We start from the raw sequence: 21,947 nt of genomic DNA on the forward strand, positions 1-21,947 counted from the left end.
CCTTCGATCGTTAACTCCACACGCCTCGTATAAATGCCCAACGCGCTAAACTTAACGAGTTAGACTTAACCGAAGTTGGAGATTTTCGCGCGGAGAAAGTAATAGTAATTAAGAGATAAATATAAAGGTGTGTCGCGTACATGTATATCGGCCTATGCCATAAACAGTAATTACGAAAAGCGGAATTTAATAGAGTTTTAATATAGGCGCTGTAAGAGGAAGAAAAAGAAGGCCAATATTATTACGGTACATAGGGATAATCACACAAATTTAATCAAAGTAATAATATGTTTACCGGAAGAAATACTATAAAACAAAGACGAAGAAAATGTTGAAAGCAAGAAGGTTTCTATTAAATAAATCGGGAAAAACTTTTTCTGATTATACGTCGAAAGCAGTGGGAAACGCGGGCTTCGTGTAAGAGTAGATCTTTAACTGAAGAAGTAATGATGATCTACATCAGTCTGTACGTGAAACTGGTAGTTACTAAGAGTTTGCTATAGATTGACTAGATGCTAGATATTTGTAGATATTAGTATCTTGTACAGGACCATTAATATTGATTAAAACTATAATTGGATAACTAGCTAGATTAGGTTATTAGCTTCGGCAGATTATAGCTGAAGTACTTTCAACAGATAGATTAACGATAGCTCATCTTTCATAACCTAGCATCTTGCAATTTAACATTTTACTATCTCTAATACCACTTCGTATCTTTCCTTAATCACCCTAATTTTTCCATAGATTCTACCCGGTAATAACATTTAACAAACACCTACTGTGTACTCTGGTGTACCCTACGTTCGCTCTTTTTCCCCCTTGCTCTTTAGTTAATTATATGCAAGCATATTTCACACCTCATCTATCTTCATTTGTTTCGGAAATCTTACCCTAATGCGCCTTACAGTTAAAATTAACTTCATTTAAGGGGCTCCTAGCGTTGCATAATCCAAGTAATTAATCAAAGTCTCGTAACATGAAAATCGGTGATCTCCATTTATTGCGACGACACGCGGGCCTCGATCGACCGACTCGTGTCGATGAAATCCACGTATCGAAACGCGAACCGTTGTTACTCGAACGAGAAATCGAGAAATCGCAAGCAACGGGAGGAATTAACGGACTCTTATTAAACATATAAATTCCAATTATACGAACTATTTGTTAATCGACGAGTTCGGATAAATGCGCTTGCAACGTATTGCTTATTCATACGATAATACGGAGCGGATAATCGTTTTTCGGTTGGTTCCGTAATTGGTATCTCGCGGCAAGAATTTTAATTACCCTTTCTTCGAAAGATCGCGCGCGGCAAATGTTCCATTAACGAGCACTTGGTTCGTGGATTTTTCATAGGGGACGCGAACTTGCGACCGCAAAGCAACTCGGCTCTGTACAGTTATTCTGTCATTTCCGTGCGTTCGACGGATGCTCGAGGACGAGCGAACGTACCTCGGCCGATTACGCTTTACGAGCGAGTAACGAGCCTCCAGGCCTCTCCGTTGAACCTGAACTGGGTCACTTGGATTGTTCAGGCTGAAGGGAGACGCTGGATAACGAAGAGACCGTACCGAGAGACCACGGGCACAGAAACAGCACGACGATTAAAATGAAATCGTTCGAACGAACGTTACCGTGCGTAAGATTAACTGCATCCAGCGAGAAATTGGAAAATATAGCGTGTTAGATAACGAAAGGAGGAAACAATAGCGAAAAAGGACGCAACGCGGTCTAACAAAATACAGAAAGCTAGCACAACCTCCAAATAAAAACCAGGCATCGGGGAAAGAAGAAAGCGACAGATCAGAGCTGGGGAAGGTTTCGTGGACGATAAAAGCAGCGCGTGCTCGCGCTAGCTAGCGTGTGTGCGCGACCGGTGTCGATCCCGGTTAATATTACTACGGCATTGTTCGATGATTTTTTTTCCGTCGAACGAAGATAATTCGAGGCATACCGGGTTTATGAGTGTATCGCGGGACAGCCAAGGAATGCCTCTAAATACCGGTTACAGGCCGGGCAATGCTTCCACGCGGCAAACTATTATTTCTGCTTGTGCACCGGTGGATGTAGGATTTGCCGCGCCAGTCGCTCGTTCATTTGTATCTGTTGCAACGATTGCGCGCGCGTTCGCCACGTATATACGCGGCCACGAGGTGGCAGGATACGAGCAGATTTTTCACGATCGAAGCGTTTCCAGCATCGCGTTGGCAGCGATCGCACGCGAGCCGCGTATTACACGCGTTCTTGCGAATCGTTCGATTTAACACGCGTGGCCAACGTGGATCGCGTGGCTCAACCCTTTAGCCACGTAATTGCTTCAACAACGAAACACCAACGTTCCACCGGAATTCACCGTCGCGTCGGCCAAACGATCGGAACTCTCGGTTCGTCGGATCACGGTCGGATACGTACTTGTATGTTCTTTTTTTGTTGCACACACGTTCTTCGTTGGTCGGTGAATTCGATGGAGTTACGCGATCTCGTGACAGGTAAAGCCTACTTACAGATCTACAGACGTTATCTATCGATATGTACGCGTAAGCGAAATGCAGAAGATAGGAAATAGTTTGGTTGTTTTTTTTTTTTTATTTTTACAGAAAAAACAAGGAAAAGAAATTAAAGTGAAAAGTAAAAAGAAAAGAAAGTGGAGGAGATAGGACCAGGTTTACTGGTAAAAGTGTGAAATTGTCCGAGAATTTTAGCGATGTAATTTATGGCGAAATAGCGTAATAAGTTTATCCGCTGACGATTTGATTATGTCTACTACGTTGATGATGGCTATTTGATGTTTATTTTCTGGTAATAACACGTTAGAATATCATCATCTGGTGCCATGAAATTTTTAATGTATGAGAAGTACATAGTCGTTGACTTACGCCGCGTATCTTTTACGACTCATATTTTACAAAGAAGCCCCCGTATGAGTATCATCGGACACTATAGTTAATATAACTCGGAAGAATGGCTTGTCGGAAGATTCAACAAACAAATTTTAACGTAATCCAAGTTACGTTACTGAGTTACGCTAAGGCGGCAAAACCGCGCTGTGTCGTAACTCTGGTATTAGTGGACTATTAATTAGAGACTGATCGTCCAGGATGGACACGAGCAACAAAAAACTAGACAGTCCAAATAATTACGTTAGCCGCGATAAATTGACTTCTATCTGGTACTTGGGCTCATCTATTTCCCGCGGAATAAACAAACAGAGAAAAAAGGCCGACAATTGCCTGACGTAAAGCGAGCAAGCTTTTTCCACGCGTCCATAAATTTCACTACTGTTAGAAACGAACGACTAGACGGACTGGTTTCTAAATCGCTCGCTCGACTTTCCTATGAATACACTCTCGACCAAGGAGAAAGCCAATGAACTAATGAATCGTCAAATCGATTTTCTCCTTTAACCAGCCTTGCTCATCCTTGATCCGATGTATCCTTGCTCAAGCCCTTATCCGTTTCACTTGGATACGTATACGGAACCTGTACCGCTGCATCCTATTCCGCGAGTACCACCCCGACGATCGACCTTCGACCTCCGTTCGAACGAATCCATCGATCCTTACGGTCGATCGATATCTCGTGAGTAGCAAGGATAAAACGGGTACGAGCACGAGCACGAGCACGATGCACGAGCGTATAGTATTTGTCACAGCGGCGATCACACGGGCATCGACACTTTCGCAATGTGTTCCGCGTGCTCGGCGTATCTTGTGGCCAGAATACCGTGCAATCGCCGTTGATCGACGAAATATATGTACACGACCGGCGTAGCGTACCGAGCCTCGGCTTTGTTACACCTTTGGCGAAGTGGCGAGCGCGCCCGCTAAATTACGCGTATCCGTGTCAAACGCGTCATTAAATATTATAAGCACATCTGGTTACCGTAGAACCTGGAAAAACCGATGCAATGGTAGGGGAACCTGGTATCTGGTTCTTCGGCCAATGTAATACGTATCCTCGTGTTATAAGAAAATTCCACTGTTCCTACGTTATATTTCAATTTATCGGAGTTCGCTGTTTCTGCCATAAAAGCATCGGTACGCTATTGTATACAAAGGTTTCACGTATACTTAGAATATCGCCGTTTCTAAGAAACCTTTCAACATGCTCCCTGAAAAACCCGTTCATTCCGCATGATTCGTGGGCGTGCGGACTCTCAGCCCCTATCACGCGATGTATCCACCAATCACGCGATAAACCCGTGAGAAAACATCCATCTCCTCTTTACTGTACGACCGTGCTCCATCCTCGTTCGAATCTCTAACCCAGCGTATATCGGCCCGTGAAAACCGATCGAGTCTAACCACAGTAATACGTATCGTTCGCCGATAAAAAAAAATTACCATGGCAAATGACGGTACGCCGACGGTAGCTTCTAGCCGGATAAGCCTTCGCAGGATGATGCGCGCGTTTTGATTCGCGGCTAGCCTTCCAGACGGACGTTAACACCTCTTATCGTGCCGCATGGCTATGATAAATGGCTTACATAACAGTCGTAATGTAGCCTCTTTATTCTGTTAGCGAGAATCGTAATAAACGGCGGGGCCGAGGCTTTGATCAACAATTATGGGCTCCCGGGGGAACGTTTCCCCGAATGCGGCTCTGCCGGTAATACGTGCATTTGCGCACCAACCAATTACCGTTCCGGGAGTCATCCGAGAAATTGAATCTTTATCGACCCCTCGCAGTTTGCGTCGTTTCGTTCCGTCTTCGAGCCGCGACGCGATGGAATTATTGCCGAGCACGCTAGTCGAAACGCGAGGTTCGGACCGTTTTACGACACGCTCGAACCGAGTTCGATAGCAGCTGTTCGCTGCTTCGTGCATCCATTATGTTTACGATTATTTTTCGAAATTCAGTGCTCCGTACGAAAATGCAAGGATACCGATTTCGATCGGTAAGCTAACAGCAATGTCTCTGTTTCGTTTCAACGCTAAAAAAAAGTGATAGCGAAGGAAGCTGGAGAACGAGTAGCAAGTAAAGGAATTGGTTTTGAACCGCCGTAAGGCAAACAGTCGCAAATATTTTCCTACGACCGTTTACCTGTATCGGAAGGACGATGGCAGATTTGCAGTCTGCGCGGAGATTTTCAACGCGACAGGTGGAATCGCTATCCGATGGAAAGGAGGAAAGAGCAGCAGAGTCTCGTTATTCGGTAACCCGATTCTAAGGCAAGAATAACGCGCGAGTCATCGATTTACCGGTCAGCCCCGTGAACAATTTCGTGCACAGTTAACGCCCGTGGCTAGGGATTCAGCCTTCGGGGTTCGTGTATCGGCGTTCGGAGGCTCGCTGGTACGAGCTGCGCGTTCAGAGCATTTGTCGCAGTTATTCGAGCCGATGCGATGGTGCAATAACGGGGCGCACGATAGTAAATCCTGATTACTATTACTGATACGAGCGCAAAAAGCTGCCCGCTGGTAATGCATACACGTTCGCCACTGCGTAAGCGAGTTACACCTACACGCAAAGAACGTTGAATACATTTGAGACGCGCGTGTTTCACCACGGGGAGATAGAGAAGCCTTTTAACGAATGTTGGAAAGTTCATTGAACCCATTATCGCTTGCCTCTACCGAGCTAAGAATCCGAACAATCGTGGCTGACAGTCGGCTGGCTAGACAACAACGGTGTTACACTTAAGAGCTGCCATCGGATAAATAACTGCGGAGATGTTCGAGTTGGTAATGGCTGTTGAGTGTATAGTGTGCATAGTGTTTTTCAGATCTTCTAATGTGCAGTAGTTTAGTTTCTTTTCTTCTTCGCCTTTTGTTTATGCTTTGCTCGGGTTAACTCTTTACGGTGACTTCCGAGCTTTGAAAAGAAACGAAGGAACGATGAGTATTGGGTCGTTTCGAGCCTCGGTATTACTCAAATGAAACGTTTATACGAGTTTAATTAAATACAGTTCAAACTTACAACGAAATAAACGCATACAACGATGATTTACTTAACGATCGAATCAATCACAGTAAAAATTAATATCGTTTCGATGTCGTTTCGCAAATTTGAAGATATTTTTCAGTTACCAGTCATTTTTCGGCAGCAATATCTTGGCACTCTTGCCAGTGGAATTCCATTCCGGAGTATAGAGTTCCATCCAAAATGAGTGCAATTGCAACTGCATAGGTGCACGAAATGCATAATAGTGGCATATGCAGAATCCATTGTGAAACCATCTAATTTTGCCTCATAAAATTATTTTCCTTTTGTAATCGTTTGAAAATTATAGCTTAGCTTACTTGAAGGAGTTATCTCTAGTTGTGTGTTGAGCAATTCTTCTGGAAGATGGATAACGAGGAATTTAAGTTAATCTGGATCCTAAATGGTGTAAAATTTCTACATCTATTTTTACACGAATGAAAATTTCCTGGTTTTCACGAGAATTGCACGTTTCCGTTTCAAATGAAAATAAATAGATAAAATTTAACTAGCAAAATTTATCTTATCTTTAGTCGCGTATCTTGATTTCCACTTATTTCACTTTAAAAAAAAAAAATAGAAAGGAATTACTTCATCGCTAAAACATTCATGCGATAGTATTCAGAATGTAGAGAGGTTAACTGGATATTAACCAGTTTATGTCGCTATCGTTCCATCTAAAGTTCGATGAAATTCAAACTCTTCGAAATGTTTGCAACTTCAAACGAAAAGAATAAAAAGGAATGGAATGGAATAGAAAATCTTACGTTTTTCCAAATATTAATCGGTCTCGTCCCGTTCCGCGGTTCGACGTTATCCGTGAAATTTCATCGCGTGACAGAAAAATTCAGATAGTTTCTAGGAATCTCTCAAATTCAGTCTCGATATCATACCATAGAATTTCATTTCACGCTAAGAAGCAAGAACAAAAAGGATCCAAAAGCCACACGCAATTACATACGCAATCTTCCATTCCCATCTATTGCCGACAAAAATCTTCGGCTCGAACGAGCACGCGCAGCAAAGAAAAGAACAAAATACGTATTCTTGTGTCATAAATCATTTTCATTATTACCGCCTGGGGGATCAGCGGGAATTAGAAATTCCGTGATCGAACCCGAACAAAGATTCCACGTCGATTTCCTACGTTATCTCGACGAAACTTCTCAAGTTCGAGAAAAAGTAGATTCTGTACGCTCGATCGTCGTGAAAGACTTGGCCAGCGGGAGCGTGAAACGGTACTCGCGTAATCAGAATTTCCCCTTCGGGACGAAAGGTCATCGAAAACTCGCGAATGTCCCGGCAGGCTCATAGATCTGTCACTGATGGTGACTGGTTCCATTATGCCTGGTTTCGAGGGCGAGAAATCCAGGTACCCATAAAACAATAACGCGGCTTTACACGCGGACGTCCGGCCATTTGAGCCGCACCAACCAAACGTTTTCACGGTAACAATCGTATTCTCACTTTCAATAAACCGTTCGGTCGTAAATAACCGGCGCAACAAGCCGCGCGCGTGTGTGTCGACCGGGAAAAAGTACGATCTTTCGCCGTGCATTTTCAGCTCGCGTACTCGTAGCTGCTCGCCCGTTCCTTTCTTTGTTAGAAGCGTTCTGTGAGCTTTTGCCCCGCTGGATAAATTTCATTACATTTTTTCTCTCCTCCTCTGCTTCTTGTTGGGTTGCACGAGAGATCGCGGTGAAAATGAAATTTTTTCAGAACGATCGATCGCTAACTTTGAAGCTTAGGTCGCTTAGATGCCGATTAAAGACACTTTTACACAAAAGACGAAAGCTCGAGAAAGGTTGGATAGTACCGATCTGAGAAACCCAGTGTTTCTGTCAAGGATACCGCGTCATCGAAACAGTCGGCTGGAATTTGCATTTATACGATACCTCTGCATCGCGGATTACGTCTTCATCGTCAAAGGTAAAAGATATCGTTCTCCTTCCCCAACGATGGAGCGTGGCAGGAAGCTCAGCCTTGCTACGAGTATAGCGATGAAATACAGAGAATAACAAATAATCTGGCGAGTGAATTTTCATCGAACGTGATTCCGCGACGCTCGAGGTTCTCGCGTTTCCTCTTCTCCTTCTCACGAGGGTGATAGCTATTGAACCCGGTGCGGATTTACAGGTATTCCAAGTGAACCACCTGTAAATCATAAATACAAGGGCGGACGCGATATTGTTGATCGTAAATCGTGCCGCGTCACTTGCACTGAAAACTTTGCCTGACGAGGTAGAACTGGTTGCTTCCAGTTCGCCTTGGTTCGGCCTGCTGGTTTCGTTCCGTGGGCCTCGCAATTATCACGAAGAAACGTATGTGTAACGAGCATCAGTCGGAGTAATAATTTTTACGCGTTATCGATGAAGATCGTTTAAGTTTCAAATGGATTGAAATGAGCCAAGTTCCGAGGCAAACGCGGTCGAGGCTAAAGAACGTATGCAGCAAAAAACAGCGAATCGGGTTTGTACGTACAGAGAACGCGTTATATTCCTTGCACCAAGACTTTGCAAACTGCGTGCGAAGTGCGTAAACGCAAGTTCTACCATGGAAACCATAGACAAGTGAACGCAACTACGCAAACTATGATCAGAAATCAAGATTCGACGGAACGTTTTTCGCAGCGTGACACCGAAGTCGCTTGACGCCGAAGAAGTATCCACGAGCCAGCGAGACCAATTACAGGTACAACGTTCCGCAGGTACGTATATCTGCCTCGAAAAGAAGCAAGATTTAACAGTGATAGAGGCGATAGCAGCTGGTCCGGCCTCTACGGGGAAATCAATTCCTGAGATCGGCGGTGCGAGATAACAGCGGCCGAAGCCGCCATTAGATCTTAATTAAGAAGACCGTGTGTTCTCGTTTCACCGTGGCGAATAATGCCCACGGCGCGGCGCGGCGCAGCGCGGCGGCGTCACGTCCCAACCCCAAGGACGCGTACATCTCAATTACTATCAACGCGATTCCAGGGCTTGAAGTTTACGTCGCAGAGGAACGATCCAAGCGGTGGCCTCCAGCGATCGGTCGGGAAGAGATCGGTCTTTTCGAGCTTCGCGGGAGATCCATCCGAACTGGATCTCTCACTGGGCGGAGTTGCTTATCGGGCTGATCTAAAAATTCAGGGATGTCGTCGATCTTGCTACGTCGCCGTACCGCCGCTGTCCTGACCATCCAGAGGCTTCGCCGAAGCGGAGACAACACGCGGGAAACCAGACGAACGCAACCGATGCAAATTGACGGGTGAGCCTTTCGATCGAGCACGTTAGGTCAGTCGGATGCTCTTCGCTGCTCTTTGATGTCACCGATTGGATACGCTTAACGGAATTTCGGGTCTACTCGTTGCATTCTTGTTGAGAGAACATGGATCGGAACAGGCCTAATCGCCACTCCCAATCACAGTCCTGCTAAACGTATTTGCATAATAAAAAGTTCGAACGTATATATATGCCGGGTGTTTCGCCTAACTTTGTCACAAACATCGTACGCTATCGAGGGAGACATACTGTGTCTTTTTTTACTTGGCCTTACGGTGACCCCGAAAAGGCTAGTAAAGGTGACATTAAAATTTTTAAACGAATGCCTGGATCTTTCATCGCATACTCTCGTAGCTGATGTTAATTGCAGCTCGATAATTAGAAACGTTCGTAAACGTGTATTTCCAACGAGATGAACATTCGGTTCATACATAATGTCTTAATAATCAGACACAACCTCGATTTTGCAATCGTAAATCGATAGATACGGACATATAGCCCGATTTTCTGACTAGCACGTTCTCCAGATATGAGACGTTCTGTACGTTGGAGTATTGGAATGCCACAAAAATGGTAGATACTCTTAGACCAGACACCCTGTATAATACCAAAGGTTCGAAGCAAGAGAATTTCGCCTTTCTTAAAATGAGAGCTGCCACGTAGAAAATCAAAGGTTTGCCAAGGTCGATTCGGGCAAATATTTCTTTGGCAATTTTCCTATTACGCGCATTCTACGTGCTGTAACGCTCTAAATTCACGGACCTCTTGTAACATTGGGACGATGCATAGCTCAGGTGGCTTGTAAATAAAACACCTTCGATTTATCACGTCGAACTGTTGTACATTACATTTTAATAATTCCATGCATAAACCGAACATGATTCAAAAGGCACGCCCTGCGCGCGTTCCTACAGAAGGTGCAATTATGCTTGCGCAGCGTTGCACACTCGCGTGCAAATACACTCTGTAAGACACCGGGATACCTGGAGTATTATGCGCCTTGGTGAGCCTCTTAAATCCTGCTCGACTAAGCTTAAATCAATCAGCGTAATTAACGCGCGCTTTGTACCACTAGCGCTAGAATCCGCTCGCGGTTAGTTTTGCTGGCACGCCAATTGCTTTCTTCGTGTCCGTTCCCTCTCCCCGGTATCGCATTCTTCTCTTTTTGCTGTTTAGACACTGTTCTTCCAATGATCTTTCTTGACTTTAATAAACCCGCTAAAATATTTGTTGTTCGTTGTATGATAGATGGAATAAGGATAGCTTCTATACAATGTGCGATTGATTCGAGATAGAATCCGCGTGTTTTTGCTCTTGTAATTGAGATCCTGATTCTTCGGCGGTGTTCTTGTGTACATATAATTAGAGATAGATAGAATATCTATTATCTGTAGAACAAATTGGAATTCTTATAATGCAACGCGGACTAGACACGAACCAGACGGACTTCTGGACTCTGTCGATGAGGGAATACCGCGTTGGAAATGTGATAATAAAATTCCGGGAATAACTCGTTTTACCGTTTTCTTGTAAAAATTAAGCAAATAAAGCAGCGACTATTTTACGGGAAAATAATCGCGTAGCGATTCTTGCTTTATGATTTATAAGCGTCCAGAGGGAATCAGTTTCGAATCCAATTCACGGTCACGCGTACTTGAATCACTTTTGATTTCAAAGTGGCACCTCGATTATGAAACTGGTTCTTGCGCGCGATCCTCGCGTTTCTGCAGCTCCAGAGACAATTAGTGGCGCCATATAACGGTTACGTAGCCAGAGATTCAATTGCTCTACACAGGTACGGCTCTGACTCGATTGCGATTGCGATGAACGAAACTCTACCGGCAGAGATCAGATTTTATACCGGCGTTCGCTAGATTGTACGGATTCTGTTACACAATTGGTCGTAAACGTTCGTACAAAACGGCCGGGGCATCGAAATTCGAAAGAATTTTATGAGATTGTAAATTCTCTGTAGGAGAATTCTTTTCCTAAGCTGATAATATTCGATGTCAATTGGATTTTATCGGGGCATTTAACGTCATTATATATTTTCCATCGAATACACGGAAACGACGATAAAATGATTGTACGCTGCTGCGAATAGAATATAAATTGGCTAGATGATAAACTAATCGTTCTAGTTCGCGATAACGTTATGCGTAAAAGTTGGGAAACTTTTAGAGAACGGAATTATTATAACAGAGTGAAAGTTTATTGCTTCTTTCTATTTTTAACAACTCATCTGTGAGTACTTAAAAAGTATGATATTTTATTTCGATAATGGAAACGGGCCTATAAATTTCGAAACACCGTCACCTATAAAAAAGAAACGTATACGCACGATCGAACAGAAGTTTCGTGCGCGACAACTTTTTGTAATTTAAATTATATCCGTCTATAGAAAGATGCAAATTCAATGGCTGTATACTTTTGAATAACTTGAGTATCGAAACACATATTCCGCTGCTATTATTCTTCGTAGCCTGTACCACTAACTTGCACGTATAATTGCAAATTGCACGTATAACTTGTCTGAAATACATCGAACGTTCGCATCTCGTAGCAATAGGAACGGTGATAATTATCATAAAAATAATCCACTATAACGCTAAAAGGTCATTATAAGAACGTTGTCTCGGCTTTCACCGATCCTCCAGCCAGGAAATCCTTATGCAACTCGGTGGAATTTCATTGCAAGTTGATCCGTGTACAATGAATATACCGGCGTTTCATAAATTTGTCTCATCCCGTTGACTATACGCGCTCTATGCTTTCACATCGACGCTGCAAACACAGTGACGGTCGACTATACATACGCGTACTATACCATCGAGCAACAGATTTGTTCCGAAGTTTACGTAAGATCGCCGTTCGAACGAATTTCTTTCTTGCACGTTCTACGATCGACGAGTTTCTCCCGAGTTTTCCTGCTGTTTTTTTATCGCTTCGTATTTTCGCTTGTTCGGCGAACATGATAATAGCTATAAGTCAGCAGGAAAAGGTCGCTCGATGTAGCTTAGTAAAAAGAGGAGAGCCTTGAAAGGAATGATATTTATGGCATTTGTGGGACCAAGTGCTCGAGGATATCGTCTTTTTTTTTTTTTTTTTTTGAGTCGATCGGGTAAAGCGAAGATTTTGGGTTGCGATATTTCGCGATTCTTCGAGTATGAGATTCGATTAACTCTTTGCAGCTACCGGAACAAAAAAATATACCGTTGAAAGTTGAGTAAAATATGGTACCAGTTCGGTGAATTCCGTCTTTGTACAGATCGATGAGATTTTTAATTTATCGAACGCGTTTAAAGGTTAATTAATTCGACTGCGGATTGTCCTATAGAGTTGTTCCGTCGATCGATGATATAACGCTTTTATGTTAATTTCTAAATCGCAGGAAGAGAAAATGGAGAAATATAATAGGTACAATGGGAATTTAATATTTATCGTATCGTCGCAATCTCTCGAACGAGTATAAAAAATCTTTGCAAGATTATTCAGGGAGTCATAAAACATCGTACGAACGTACATCCTGTTTTAAATGCATACGTATATTATTATTTATAAGGAATAGTATAGATATATGAATGTAAAGTTATTCATTCATGGTGTGGTGATTGCGCGGCGAATAATCAAGGAAATCTATTCAGGCCATCGCTTTGTATATGAGAAATAGAAAAAACTTCGTCTTCTATCCGTTTTCTCAGAAATCTGTTACTGGCGAGAGAAACGCTGCTAACTAACAGCGTACACACCCTGTATACCGGCGATCGCCATTGTTCTTCCCCGTGACGTTACACACCAGGTTTCCGTGATACTCCGGAAGCCGCAGAATCGCTGCATCGTTCACGGTACGATCGAAGACCGCTGGAAAACGAAGCACGCCGTGAAAAAGAAATAGGGAAACGGTAGCGCGTTCACGTTTCCACGTTTTTACAGGCGTCGGACAGGCCACGTTTCGTGCGATTCGTTTTTCTCCGGTGGCCGGCGCAAGAACATAAAACGCGGTGAGATTGCATCGGAAGGGAATCGCGCGCATAACAAACCTATGAATTCCCCGGGACGCGAGAAGTCCGAACCTTCAGCGGGGAAACGCGTCTGACAAGACAAAGGACATTGCTTCCTCATAGCGGCTGGATTCCTCTAACGGGAACGCCACTTCGCAACGTTTAACGAAGATCCTGAAAAGCTCGCGCGGAAATTATTGCTGTCTCGCGGAGGAGTTCCATCGTTCTTCCATCTTTGATCGCGTGTTTATATCGATATCGCTCCAAATTGCGAACGATAGCGAAACGTGGTAACGAGAGATATTTTTGTAAACTAATGCCAAAGGGAACTCTACGAGGAACGTCCGTCGGATTAAATCATTTCTTTGGCTGTAAAATTGACAGCTCGCTTTGTTACAATGGATTAGAGTTTATGTTCGAGGTCGTACTCCTTTCTCGAAGGTAATGCACATTTTTGTGTTCATTTTTTAATCATTCGAGGTGTTTGTCGTATCGGTTTGCTATAACGAGCAATGAAACGCTGGTTATATAACGATTAATTCACCATTGTTAAAAAAAATAGAAATTCATTAGCGGTCTATACCTACCAGTTAATTGTTACGATCACCCAATAAACGAAAGATCCGGGTTCTTTGATACCTGTCCAACGATCTGAACAGCTAAGTCGATTCTTTTTCTTCCTGAATATGATACGTCGATCTTTAGATAACCTTTTAAAGCGTTATAAAATCATTATTTAATGGACAGATGCAATAATGCGTGTACCAAGCGTACGCGAGTAGGTTGAATACAATTACGTTTGGAACAAGATAGCCGTTCTACTACTACCGCCACGTATTTACATCACTTTCTCCGACGAACATTTTTCTTGTCAACGTTTTACGTATGAAATATTTGTTTAATTGAGATATTGCTATTGGCGAATAGAAAGAAAGAAAAAAACGGCGTTAAAACACGAACAGCGAAAGGCTACTCTGCTTCGATAAGTTCTTTCAACATCTCCTCGATTCTCGCTAGCGAGTTTCGTTTAAAATTATAAAACTCGCTTCCATTCCTCCCTTCTATTGTATTTTTTTCGAAATTCTCTTCTATAGGAATTGTTTTATTCTCTACGTTTCTGACGCACTTTTACTTCCACCTTGGTCCTACCATCCACCCACGCCTTGTAAATCGCAACTGTTTCTGTTCTACTCTTTTATATTCAAACGCGTTTCTTCTTAGTCCGTCTTCATTGTCATACGGCTGGTAACGTACGAAAAAGCTTCTCTTGGTGTCTCCGTCTGTCTGCGCGTTGCTGCCCTTCGATCTAACTGTAGTCCCTATTCAATTCTGCGTACGCACGAACCGTAACGGTGGTTGACAAGCTTATCAAATTGCACGCCTATTTGCGATTCTCATTACACGCGTTACAATAGATGATGCGGTGATATCTATCATTATACACGTAGACGGAGCGGCTGATCGCTGCGGCGCGCCGCTGCGTGATAGTGCGCGTACAAGGAAAACGCGGACGAGCGTTCGGGAAATTTTCAACGGGCAATTTCACGGGTCAACGGCAGCTCTCTGTACTCCGAACAAAGTTTCCTGATGCAACAACCTTGCCGCACGAGCTGACCGAGGTTGAAATGCAGCGTGACGAGCGGACAGGGCCTTTGGTCGAAGCGAAACAGGTCGAAGGGTTAGCTCGAAGAATCTTTCTTGTACCATGGACTCGTATATCGCGGTTGCATTTCATGTATTAGATTAGATGAATTAGATTTTTTTAAACGGTTGACTCTTGTCTACGTGCAACAATGTATCCAGTTAATATACGCGATACAGTCAACATGAATCAGACTAGAGACGATGAGCAGAAAGATGACTACGAGTAGAGATTACACCGGAGATGACGCTCATTAATTAATCATTAAATATTTCCATTGACAAAGAGGATTCAATTCATGGAAATGGCACATCACAGATTACTCGGTACAAAACCGTCGAGTCATCCGAAGCATCGTTCGAAACTGTAGGTTCGTCATAATCTTAGAAAGACTTCATATACATATCTGACAAGTTTGAATAGATAGTGCTGCGAGTCTTTCAATGACAACAATACATCGTATAATTTTCTATGTACGGTACTTACACCGCTAGATACCACGCACCTACGTATGTTATATACTATGCACATCGCGTACAATTGCCATTGCTGCTTTAATTAATATCAATTATTTTGATTTTCTTGGTCGATGCCAACGATACGAATAAATAGGGCTGCCTAAGTTTCAAAGCTGAAAGCCTTATCGGACGCATCGGATTTCCAATATAAAAATACACAGGTACGCAAGTTTCTCGAACTCTGATTTCAATCGTCGTGCAATTTCAAACGTCCAAAGCGATTCTTGTTTCTTTGGAACGGCATCGGTCGAAGAATCGAGGAATGGAGGATCGAACGCCCCATCGCGAGCTCTGAATGCATCCAGGTTGACCCTCGTGACACCCAGCAGCTTCCGAGCCATTAAACACAAGAACGTACACGCGGTTTCAGCGGTGATCGAACCGGTACCGGACGCTTCGCTCGTACAAATCTGCATTTTGATCCGCTGATCCTATCATGGCTAACATTACTGGAAACTGGTGCCTCATTAATTCTATCCAGCGGCCCTTGTTGTTTAAATGCACGGCACAGGGGAAGGCAAACCTGCCGCTAGATCCTCCGTGTCCATTAACCGGTCTTCCTGACGCATGGCTCTCTGTGTGCTTGAAGGGAGTCGCCAGAGGTCGAACAGGAACACCGCGCGCTCTCGTTTCTTTGCTCGCGTTTGCCAATACGCTATACCGCGGTATCGATAGTTTCTTTTCGATTTCACTTTCGCATTACGCGTTGTACGCGTTACTCAAAACGAACGACTTTATATACGCGATCTGACCTTAAATAATTATTCCTTTATCTTAAAATAATCTCAACGATGATTTTCTACCAGCTGTGCCTCACAGTGCTCTATTAAACACGAAATCGTTACATGCCAATTGCCTGTGGTATCGTATCCGACTGATCTAAGAATTTCAATTAGATATTTTGTTGCCCTTATTCCATGTTCGACACCTATTTTCTTCTTTCTTACTTCGCGTGTGACACGCAACGGTCTCTGCTAATTCGTTTTTCGAAAAAAAGAATGCATTTCAATCTCGTTTTATCGAGTACTCCGGCGCTCGATTAAAAACCACGTTTTTCGCCTGTCTTGACAAACTAGACCACCTTGAGGTTCTCGAAAATCGCGAATTTTAATCGATCCTGGCCGCACGATACGACTTGCGCTCTAAAAATCCACGTTCCACCATTCGACAATTCAGCTAGAGTTATTGTAACTCTACGATTTGCTTCGTTTCTTGCTTATAGGTTTCGTACGACCTTCAGCCTCCGAACTTTCCACGTTTTCCTTCTCCATCGCTGAGACGCGGTCAAACGTAGAATCTGACGCACACACGCGTGTAACACGCGTGGTCGCGTGCAAACACAGGGACGAACCGCGTGCATTAGCTGGCTGGCACGGTCTCTTAAACGGCATCGGTGCTCTCCGCAAAACAAGTGGTCTAGCCAGTCGAGCAAATTACCCACACTTATTCCCGCTGGTACGTAGGCAAGGGAACGTAGCCAGGACGTCTTCATTCGACATCGACAGCAGGCCGCGGTCTAGCAGTTGCCCGCCGCTGCCGACCTGTCCCGTTGCTCGCTATTTTTCCGCTCTCACGCACGATCAGCCTCGTCGATAATTATCAACGACTTCCATTCCCTGTCGAAGTCGCCGTGCCTGTCCCCCTCGAGATCCTGGAGGTCTCCTTTCGGTCGGAACGGACGGTGACCTCCGTGTTTTCCTCGATCGATCGTTGACTCGCATCGGAATTTTCTAACGCGAGAATATCCGCTGGAAGATACCGCGGGATCGCTTGGAAAGTTTGTAAGGAAATTTGAATAATTTACGGGCAACGTTTTTATCGACAACGACACTTTACGTAAAAATCTACGAGTACGTGGAATCGATTTCATGTCGTATCTGCTGAAAAGTATCAGCCTAATTTCAGGTTTTAAGGACTCGATAGACAAATCTCGCTGCCATATGTTTAATTAGGAGAAATCTATGTTATCTGACATCGGAGGAACAGTAAATTCGCCTACCAATTATTTCACACTAGCGACGGCTTAATTAAGATTCCGACACTGTTTCGTTTCTTTCTACATTTTTCATGACACGCGCGATTCACGTTCGAGATAATTACAATAGCTGTGCACCACCTATAACGCGTTATTAACAGCGAAATGAATTTATATAATAACACGAATGTATATCGATCCGACAAGTTCGACACAGTTTTACTCGCTTTACAACTGGTAGAGAAAAGACGAACAAAAGGTACTTGAAGTCGTGGTTCCACGGCGATTTATCCGTTTGCAATGCCGTTGTTCTAACAGTCGGCGATCTCAGACATCGCCGACGATCGCGATCGCAGCGATAATCCGACTTCTGTTCGATCGCAACGCCGATATTTGGTCTTCTCGAGTACAAGAACGCCGGTCGTTGCGAAGAAACTATAACAGGAAATAGTGGTCTCCGGGAACTTCAAAGGGAAGTGGTGAAAGAAAGTGAAAGTTATCGTCGGAAACGTTGAACGCGAACTCGACATTGTAACCCGTCGTCGGTCGGCCGAGGGAAACAAGGACCGATCCTTGGCAAGATGGATCGTGCTGTCTTCGAAAGGTTGCACAATAGAAATCGATAAAAGCGCGAAATTTAGCGAGACCGGAGTCGAACAGCACTGAAAATTGATACCAGTCACGTTCAACGATCGACTAGTTTCAATGTAATTTATGCGTCAGATTTCGTATTTCAGAAAGAGTTGGTATTCCGAGCAATCTGTCGAAAGATGATATCTAAATTTCAAAAGTCCATTAGCGGAAAAGATCGATCACGCTTTCCCCGGTAGCTTTATCTGACGCTAATTGAGAAGTGATGCAGCGCTTCACGCTTCGCTCCAATCCTTACGACATCGAAAACATATCTCTTCTAATGGGTAAGAATTTTACAACAGGTCCAAACGTAATAGCGATACGAACAGATACATATTAGGTAGGTTTCAAAGGCAGGTAGCCGAATAGTCTCGCTGGCTATGCTATAAAAAAGAAAGAAGCTCAGTCACGCTTTATTTAGAAATAGGAGTTCGGTATAATACGAGGATCGAATTATCGGTACGATCTAACGACTCCAATGTATTCTAAGCGTGAAGTATTTGGAACGATCCAATCGCCGTTTTCATCAATCTTCATCGTCGTATCCCTCTCGAACCGCACGCTCGCGTAATCGAATTCCATCACTAATTCGTACAGGAGATTTCTGGCAGCCACAGATCGACGCGTAGCTCGTTTCACGGCACCATTATTTCGCTGGCAATTCGTACGCGCACCGAACCATATCGCGTTCCTTGAAAGGCTGTTTTCACGTGCGCCTCGTGGCCGTTAGGGTAAAAAGTACGTCAGCGATCGGTTGTAATTGCAGCTGAGAAGGGCGAGCAATTAATCTCCATTGGGCTGACACGAGCGTTAATGCGAAGGGAGCGTGCAGCATTGACACGTGACGAAAAATGGACCCGGAGATCGTGAGCAAAGATTTTCGTGGCCGCCGCGGTAATTGGCGTGGGCGGTTCGAGATACGAGTAATCCTCTGGAGAAACATGACAGGGAATTTGTTCGAACTTAAAAGGCCAGGTAAATTACTTACGTACGTTAAGAGTATGTTAATTATTTGTTGTATCCTTTCTTTTACAGATAGCCGTGTATACGGTGTTCGTGCAGACGATCGTAGTATTACGTCATGCCATAATGAACGTCGTTCGCCGACGTTTTATTTAACTCTTCTGTACTTTTCGCCTTTCGGACGTTCTACAAGGCACGCGCGCGTTCGTCGTACCGAGAGGATGGAACTCCGACGAAAGAAATCAGGCGCGTACGATCGCGAAACACGGTTACGTGATCGAATTCGAGTGATACCGCAATGTAGAAAGCCGTTTTGAGTCAGAGCCAAAGCAAACAAAGCGTTCGCGGCCGGATGATCTTGTGACCCGCGCCGCGCGGAAAAATACGAAAACTCGGAAGGCTGCGAGTGGCTTAAACGCGTATGAATTATTCCGCGAACGTCGACGCCGCGCACGATACGCAATTAAGCCGGTCCGATGAATTGCAAATACAGTCGTTAGCTCGCCATTACATTCGAATGTGTTGAAGTGGTCACCACTTCTAAGAAAACTCTACATCTGGTCTTTTTAGTTTTCTCAAGCACCGAAGCCATCGACAGCGCGTAGACGAAAGACTGCGACGAAGACAGACCATAAACAGTAGACAGGCGACGTTGGCTTCGGGCTTTTCAGTTATTGGGTAACACAGCTAGCGCGCGGATCTGGACCAGCTCAAACTGTATTCTTACTTATAATTACACTTCTACTTAAATATATTTTCTGCATTTTTCTTACAATTTATCCACGAGTTTTCTCTGTTTACACATCGAATAATCTCGACAGAATGCATTCGAGAGAGGCCGCGGACACGGGGTTCGAGAGGAGAGCTACGAGAAACCGTCCAGCCAGCGTCACTGCGATCCAAGCCACGAGCGGAATTTCAATCTGCCGGCAAATAGAACACAGTGGTCCCATGGCGTAAAGGTCGCCAACCGCCATGCACGCCAACCTAGCCGGACGGTCTGATGATGCCCCGGGTCGGTCGTTACCCAGGCTAAGTGGACCGCCGTTACGTTGATCAGGGTAAGCGCTCCATATTCCGCGTGCTGTTTCATCGAATGGCTAGATAACACGCGAACCGGCCAGCCGACGATTCACAGCTGCGCATAGTCACTTGTCTTCGTGTCTTTGGCCACGTGTCGCGTCAATTTAGATTCATCCTCCTCCGAATGTGGTTCACCGTCATCGACTTTCTATGCGCGTTACATCGTACGGTATAGCTTAGACGAAGCTGTCCGAAATCTTTGTTCGACTTGCTCGAGGCTTGTTATATTTTTGCTAGCGGAGGTGTTTCGCAGATTCGAAAGTCGACACGCTTTTCGCAAGTTAAACCTGCTATTCATTTAAAAAATTGTCGAATTCAACGTGTCGGCGTAACAAGCAATTCTTTCATCCTGTGTACAAAGAAGTCCTCTGTTCCCAAACCTCGACCCACAAGCCTGTAGCTTACGCATCAAATTCCGTGTCACGTCGTCCCTGTCATGAATGTAAATTACCTCCACCAACTCTGACTTGTCCTTGACTATTGTTATCGCATCCCACCTGTCCACTTTCCACGCGTTAAACAAGGAACATCCATCCAAGGCTATCTGTATCTTCTTTCTCGATCTCGCGTTTGCGAGAACTATTTTCCTTAAAGAAAAAAGTAGGAAAACGGTTTTAACCGTCCTCTCAGTGTGTGTGTGTGTGTGTGTGTGTACGTGTGTGTATGACAGGAAAGAGTTCGTGGTCGATTCAATGCGCCGCGAATGGCTGAAATTTGAAAGGTGTCTTGACCGCGTCTACGGGAGACCCTTTCTTCGTTTCTGCGAAGTCGTTAAAATTATTCAAAGTTTCTCGATACTGCACTTTCCAAAAAGTTTCGAGGAAACGCACGACGTAAGCACAAGCAATCCCTTCACCGGCGATCTTCTGTAAAAGTCGAAACTTTCATCGGCGAACTCGCTCGCTCGCGTGTTTTCGCCTTCCGATGCAGCAACGCGATCCAGTGGGAAATTTTCGATGCGTTTCCACGCGGAAGCGCGGCCAACAATGAATCGTTGGCATAATTGGTAAGCGCAAGAATAGTTTCGCAACGTGTACGTCGTGTCTTCTCGTTCCGGACCGAGTCAGTAAGTCAGTCAGTCAGTCAGTCGGCTCGCTCAGCCGTGGGATTGGATCTCGACGTGCTAATGAGCGCCCGCGGTTACGCAACGCTCGTTAGAGCTTCTCCCGCGAGGATCCTCATGATCGGCCCGCCCCCGGTGAGAGTCCTTGCGCGGGCGTGACGATTCCTTGCGACATTTCGCGCAACGCAATCATAGCCAGCCCACGCCGCTTCGTTTAGAAATTGCCCTCGCCCTGTCGACGACGAAACTGACAATGAACGCTATTCTTCGAGAATTGCTCGCGGGGCGGTGCCTGGCGAAAGCGACACGTTTCGCGACGAGAATTAAATATTTTCTACGCTTCGTCTTTTGATAGCTATAACCGCGAGCAACCGTCGTTGCTCCTTCGCCTCGAGAGAATCTTGCTAATTCGAGGAATCTTGCTTTGGAATGCAACAAAGATTTTTTACAATTTTTGTGGAAAAATATGCTTCGAAATTATTGGATGAAAGCGCCGGAAGATCATCTAATAAGTACCATTTTTCAAGGTTGTTCGTTCAATATCAAATTCCAATTCGCAATCATTTTGTTACTAATTGAACCGCCGTACGTGTTATCCATTTATGGCTGCATTTCGAACGCGTCTAGTTTTATCGCGATGTTGGACGCGTGATTCTCGATACCTCGATCGCCTCTCTTCTTCTCGTTGCCACGACCTTCGTCGTCTGGAAGACGACCCTCTCTCGGAAGTAATCGAGAGCCCCTCGTTATTTTCTAGTTGACTATCCGACACTTGATTATTCTCTCAATGATGGATTAATTAAGTTGCCCGATTTGCTGGTGTTCCTGCGCGTCAACAGGTGTCGGACGAGTACAATCGATTTCTCAATTAATCTCGGATACCC

The 21,947-nt window shown here is 44.4% G+C and overlaps 1 protein-coding gene and 1 long non-coding RNA gene across 4 annotated transcripts in view; one reads left to right on the plus strand and one right to left on the minus strand.

Moving 5' to 3' along the window:
- The window catches only part of LOC126873943 (uncharacterized), a 103,984-nt gene that overhangs the window by 63,206 nt on the left and 18,831 nt on the right, over positions 1 to 21,947 (plus strand). The window contains exons 1-3 of one of the 3 annotated variants that reach the window (XR_007692595.1): positions 14,602 to 17,127; positions 18,721 to 18,929; positions 19,739 to 19,978. This is a non-coding gene — a long non-coding RNA (uncharacterized LOC126873943). The other 2 variants (XR_007692594.1, XR_007692593.1) reach the window with 2 other exon arrangements.
- Positions 1 to 21,947, minus strand: part of LOC126873935 (uncharacterized) — a 79,933-nt gene that overhangs the window by 57,136 nt on the left and 850 nt on the right. The gene's annotated exons all lie outside the window — the stretch shown is intronic.

The sequence above is a fragment of the Bombus huntii genome, chromosome 15 (assembly GCF_024542735.1).
Source record: "Bombus huntii isolate Logan2020A chromosome 15, iyBomHunt1.1, whole genome shotgun sequence".
NCBI classification, from domain to species: Eukaryota; Metazoa; Arthropoda; class Insecta; order Hymenoptera; family Apidae; genus Bombus; species Bombus huntii.